Source organism: Gymnoscopelus microlampas (genome assembly GCF_963454915.1).
Source record: "Gymnoscopelus microlampas genome assembly, chromosome: 5".
NCBI classification, from domain to species: Eukaryota; Metazoa; Chordata; class Actinopteri; order Myctophiformes; family Myctophidae; genus Gymnoscopelus; species Gymnoscopelus microlampas.
Window position 1 is genome coordinate 21,330,782 of NC_139942.1, and position 6,758 is coordinate 21,337,539.

At 45.4% G+C, this 6,758-nt stretch overlaps 1 protein-coding gene across 4 annotated transcripts in view; it reads left to right on the forward strand.

Moving 5' to 3' along the window:
- LOC311046046 (ephrin type-B receptor 1-B) overlaps positions 1–6,758 on the forward strand; it is a 290,954-nt gene that overhangs the window by 113,902 nt on the left and 170,294 nt on the right. The gene's annotated exons all lie outside the window — the stretch shown is intronic.

Below are 6,758 nucleotides of genomic sequence, written 5' to 3' on the forward strand. Positions count from 1 at the left end.
AAAAGATGACATTATTTGACTGGTATGGAGGTATACGTGTTGTCAGCAGCGTTGCCAGATTCTGTGAGAGAAACAAGCAACCAGGTCTAGGAAAACCAGCCCAAAAGAAGTGACTATGGGCCACATGAGCACTTTTAACATATACATCAGCTATTTGAAAATAGCAGATCTACAAGCTCACAACGCGTCGCGATGCGACGCGTTGTGAGCTTGTAGATCGGCTATTTTCAAATAAAATCTTGCGGGGAAATTATAAAAAGCAGATCTGGCAACCCTGGTATATCAGGCCTGTGTGGAGAAGGAAATGAAGAGAGAGAGAGAGAGAGAGAGAGAGAGAGAGAGAGAGAGAGAGAGAGAGAGAGAGAGAGAGAGAGAGAGAGAGAGAGAGAGAGAGGAGAGAGAGAGAGAGAGAGAGAGAGAGAGAGAGAGAGAGAGAGAGAGAGAGAGAGAGAGAGAGAGAGAGAGAGAGAGGAGGAGAGAGAGAGGTGGGTGTGGAGAAAGAATAGAACGACTTATTAAATAATGTATGTCAAGTAAAACGTATAAAAATGACAGATAGAGACACAGTAGAATTAGAGGGGTTGAAAGAGAGAAAAAGAGGAAGAGAGAATGCCGTCAGTCCACATGCAGGGGTCTCTGGCCCCCCAGCAAGGCCGTTTAGGGACAGACCACAATGAGGATACCAGCAGGAGAGAGGAGAATAGCACGGTATTAAGCTACAAGGTTTTTGGGGAGTAACGGGCCCTGCTGTGTGTGTGTGTGTGTGTGTGTGTGTGCGTGCTTGCGTCCGTTCTTGCATGCGCGTGCAGACGTGTGTGTGTGTGTGTGTGTGTGTGTGTGTGTGTGTATGTGGATGCATGTGTGCGTGCGTCCGTTCGTGCTTGCGCGTGCAGACGGATGTGTGTGTGTGTGTGTGTGTGTGTGTGTGTGTGTGTGTGTGTGTGTGTGTGTGTGTGTGTGTGTGTGTGTGTGTGTGTGTGTGTGTGTGTGTGTGTGTGTGTGTGCGTGTGTGTGCGCATCCGTGCGCACAAAGCCTGACACCTGACAGCCCTATCGACTCTGCACAAAAAGACAGAGGGATAGAGTCAGAGAGAGAAGGAAGAGATAAAGAGGAAGGGAGGACAGAGGGAAAGACAATAAAAGGGGAATGGAGATGGGGAGACGCCAGAAGGTAGACTGAACAGTGACGGATAGACAGGCGAGTCGAAGAACAGAGGAGAAAGGCTGAGAAAGAACAACTGAAGCAGTTGGCTGAAACGACAAAGAATGGATCGACTGTTTTTGTTTTTTTTGTTTTTCTTGCATCTCTGCAGCCCCTCTTGAAGTAGCAGGTACACATTAATGCGCACGCACGCACACGCACGCACGCACACACACACACACACACACACACACACACACACACACACACACACACACACACACACACACACACACACACACACACACACACACACACACACACACACACACACACACACACACACACACACACACAGCCTTGGCCTCTGCCTCAAGCAACTTCTCTCTCTCTCTCCCATTGAATTCATTGAAGATGTTATGATAGATTTTCTTTTCCTTTCTGCCCTAATTCTATCACTATTTTCTTTTATTTAACAGTCTGTGACAAAACGGAAAGGAAAAAAAAAAAAAAAGCTTTGTGGGGGTGAAATAATACCACAAGGAGATCCACGGGACGAAAATCAATAATTGTGTCTGTCACATTATTTAATTTCTGTGGCGAAACAGCAGAATATCAAACAACTCTGATTAATGTTATATCAACGTTCACTTTGGCGATATCACCGTGTGTGTGTGTGTGTGTGTGTGTGTGCACAAAAAGAGCACAAACTCTGAAAACAAGACTAAAGGCCCTGATACACCAAGCATACATCAGGCCACCGGGCTGTTGTTAATGACAAATATGCAAAATGCTTGTAAACAATGTTAGAAAGACAAATAACAGGAGTACATAATTATCTCTATACAGTAGTATGGTGGTGTTTTCACTATGAAGTATGCTGCTGTTGGCCAGCAAACGGAAGCCTCTGTGAGTCACTTAAGCATGTCACTTCCCTTCATGGACTGACAGGAATTAATCTAAGTCTGTCAGACTGTGGAGCTCATCAGCCATCAGCCAAAACACACCGACGACAAGACTTCCATTTTCTGACACACAAACATTTCCTAAAGTGCCTCCACAGCAGAAAACAACACTTTGCTGCCCCTATACGACTACAAACGAGCTCAAGAGCCGGAGTGTGCGGCCCCGCTAGCCGTTACAGACACAAAGCTAGTAATTACCTCGTACAAATCTCCACCATCTACCATCTCACCCCGAGCGCGTGGCTGGGCACTGACTCGCCACAGTATGAAAGGTGGCGTGTAACAAATTCAAAATTATACACTATTGAATTACAATTAGGCAGACGGGGGCGGCCTGAGTGCTAGTATGGTCTGATGGAGACACATTTGAGCACATCCCCATTTAAATTGAACTGCGCTGGTCTTACTAGGAAGCCTGACCCAGAAAGCAAGGTAGCTGAGCATCAGTAGCTCCCTGGGGCATTAACTCCCAACGCCCAAAGCTATACAGCCAGTGCCAGTCTGGATAAAAATGTGCCATTAATTTTGCATTAGGCAATAGGCTGGCAGTCATTAAGAGTCGGGGAGAGAAACCACAGAGTGTGAATGAGAGAACTCTACCATTTAATTCAGACAGTATTCAGACAGATAATAGCCTGAATTCTGTGTAGTTTAGTTGACAGAGATCCCATCCTGGTACTGTATGTCTATTTTATCTTAAATGCCTACTAAGATCACAGATCATACAAAACTCACCAAATCCCGGACTGTGATACTGTGTCTGTCTCTCTGATGGTATGGCATGTTAAATCACTTTATTTGCATTGATGTGGTTTGCATATAGTGCCTGACTCATACTTGCCATACCAAGGAAACATGTCATGCATGGCAACAGTCACATTTAAGCCCGTTGACTTGAAACACGTGTTGCCACGCAGTAAGGGTGACACTAGAGCTACCTTTGAAGTTCCCCCCCACTTCCACAGACCGCTTCCAGACTCTGCGGTTTTGCTCGCATATGAAGTGGCACCTCAGCGAGAGCGCACATACGACTGGGAGATTTATCTCTCCGAATTCCTTCTGCCGCTGATCCTGAGGTGCTGCAGGCAAGCTAGAAGCTAATGAGGCCTGTAGTGGAGTGAATGGAGTGGGCCTTTCAGTCAGTCCATGTTGCGTTGCACACATAGTTATCTCCTGGAAGCATCTTCCCTCTCCTCTCCTCTCCTCTCCTCCTCCTCTCCTCCTCCTGACCTTTACCTTCAGGATGCTCAATCAGACCTAATGGAAGAAGAGATGACCTCTTGCCCTCTGAGCTCAGGCCCCCAGGAAACAGCCCAAATGATGGAGAGAGTGTGGAGATGGTATTAAATGAAAAGGCAAGAGAGCACCAGGAGATGCATGGGGGGTTACGGACCCAGCTATTACCCTTTGCATTTTTTTTTCGTGGGGTGGTGGGGGGGTGAACGAAAACAAAAAAGGCAGAAGGACGCAAAAAACATCTGGCCTGAGGGAAACTATGTGGAGTAAAGAGAGGTTCAGTGTGGGGTTCCGTGTGGATGTTAGAGAGATAGATGAATATAGATAGATAAGACTGTGTGTGTGTGTGTGTGTGTGTGTGTGTGCGCGCGCGCATGCGTGTGCGTGCGCAATGTGATAGGAACGATGACACCGCTGACATGATAAACGAGTTTACAGAAATCCGAGGCGCAAATTAAAGCCTTTTTTCACCGCCATTCCCTCGGTACCCTCACTCGGCTCCACACCCCCCTCCCCTCTCTCTCTCTCCCCTCTCTTCTTCCCCTCTCTTCCCTGGTGTCTGATGTGTAATGACCATTCATCAGCATTACAGGGACCTGTCCCTTTCAGCACTGCCTGTTCATTAATACAGCCAGCCCCGGGTGCTCCTCCCGCACCCGTCTGCTCCATTCTAGGGAGGGGGTCCGCGTAGCCCCCCTCGTCTAGCCAAATGACCGCCATCTTTCACGCCAGAAAGGGAGGCCCCGAAGGCGTCTCAGATAATGCCCAGTCTCAAATCTGCCCCGAAATGCAATGGTTCATACAATAATGAAGAAAAAAAGTTGTTACTTTCTTTGTGGTGTTCGATAATGATAACTATACTGTGATGATGTCACTATGTTGTTGAACGTAAACAGAACCATCACAGGTACATCAGTTGCTCGGCAGAAAAACGTTGTTTTTCAGACAGACTCGCAATTTTATGTTCCATCTATATTTTTGCTATCTCAATTATTTGTACTGACCTGCTGTTTTGTTTTGTTTGTTTTTGCTTGTGTTTGTGTTGTGCGTGTGTGAGTGTGTGCATGCATGCGTGGCTGTAGCTGTGCGCACGCGCGCGCACGCACACACACACGCATACGCGCACACACCCGCACACTGTGTGTACAGTATAATGTGTGGACTGTGGAGAGTGTATGGTTTACTGAGCACACATTGATTTGCTGGCGGGTGTGTTGCTACTGACAAGCCTGCGACCGCAAGGCACAGTGCAGCTGCAAAACATTTCATTAGGCCATATTAACGCCGATATCTAGCTGTTCGCCTCCTCACTTTCTGTCCGACGTTGCGTTAGAATGACAAACTCCTTTGAAGGATGCCGTTTTGATCTCCGTCCCCAGGCATGTGCGTTGCCTAGTTTACATTCTGTGAGCGTATGCAGTCGCGGTCATAAACTTGCTTCGTGGAACATTTTAAATAACTGTGTTCATCTCAATGATGAATTACGCCGACCAACACCAACTCTGGGACTCGTTTTGACACTTTTTTTGGACAACCATGTAAACGTCTGGATATGAGCTGTATTTGTTTAGGCAAGACCAACCATACTTTTGGTCTGTGACTTTCTGTAGGCTAAGAATAATAATAATGAAGTAAGATAGAAATCAAATTATGCCGGCCTTATCCTTTAACCCATTAAGGTACTAGCAGACATGCAAATACGCTAGCACAAGCCAACGTTAGACTGACACCAAAATATACATGCTTCACACACACCCCTCAACCCCCACATCAAGTGTCTTAATTTCTCCACACATTCAAATCAGTCCATGCGGTCTTAAGTCAGTCTTTAGCCCCTTTGACAGAGTTTATAAAGTGCCAACGTTGTTGGCCAGCACACGCGCCAAAAATAGTATAGCTAAACTTGCATGCTGGATTGGAAAATAACACGTTTTGGGGTGATCTGACCGGGACATCACTACAACTGAATTCGTGTGTAATGTGTAATATATCTATCCCTACACTACACGTTTCATGCAGATGGTCACTCATGCACACAGGTCTGAGGTCTCTTTCCTGAGACTGCTGTATGCTAGCATGGTCTGCCACCTTTTAGAAATAGCTGTGTACAACATTGCATCCTACACTGCCCTACAAAGCCAAATTACGTTTAATTGGACACACCGACTTACTTGTGTGTACCAAAGGTGAAATTAGCCTTCATGATTTGGGGGATAAACAATTGCCTCAAGAACAGATATACAATTAGTGTAATATCACTTATATGCCGATATCTCATTTGGCTGACCAGTTGAGTCACTTTTAATTCAATTTTTCAGTGATTTTTTTTCTCGTAGTTACAGTACTGCCCTTTGGCTCTGTAGGGTGCCATCACGTTTTTTTTTACGTCAATGACATAACAGATCTCACTCCATTTCCCCTCACTAAGGACTCGCAAATGGATGTGTTGATTACAGAGAAAATGGAATGACAGAAATGTGAGAGAAAGATAGAGAGAGGTAGACATGTGTATGAGAGAGACAGGGAGGCAGACAGTAGTGACATTGTACAATTGGCATTCAAATGCCACACTATTTTAAGAATCAGAATCAGAATGAACTTTGTTGTCACATCAGACGATGACAGGTGTAAAAGACAGGGTGAAATGTGTTGTTGTGTGCAAGCTTTCAACATTTGCAGTTTCAAGGAAGAGTTAGAATAAAGAAAGACATACTAGAGAAGAAAGGAACAAAGAACATCTCAAATAACAAGAAGGCACAGTCAAATCAAATATACAATGTCCAATACACATACAGTCCGTGATTAAAAATAGCAATGGATAAATAGCAATACAGAAGGCAGAGATGCTTCTTGTGCAGGTGGGAACATATCCAGCAGATATAAATAGCAGAAGTTTCTTGTGCATGGTTTAAGTGGCATGGTTAAAGGAGAGATCCGTACCAAAATACATATATATTATGTCTGCCTATAATCATTCACCAACATACCTGATGCAGTTGACTTTTTTCATAGAAGCCTCTATGCTCCATTCTGCAGACCCCTCCCTTTTTGTTCACGAATCCTCTCTATGTAGTTTCCTGGCACTCACACATGCACTGTTTGTAACTCATGAGGGGAGGGGGAGCGCTACACGTGAAATCTCGCGGGGCGCGAGAATCTCGCGAGAGTTCACGCATCAGAGCCGTTCTGTAGGAACGGCAGCTCATGAGTGACTAACAGTGCATGTGTGAGTGCCAGGACACTACATAGAGAGGATTTGTGAGAAAAAAAAGTTTGGAGCGACCAAAAGTAGCCAAATTAGGATTTATGCTCTAGGCTCCATTCTAGCTGTGGAAGGGGTCTGCAGAATGGAGCACAGAGGCTTCTATGAAAAAAGTCAACTGCATCAGGTATGTATGTTGGTGAATGATTATAGG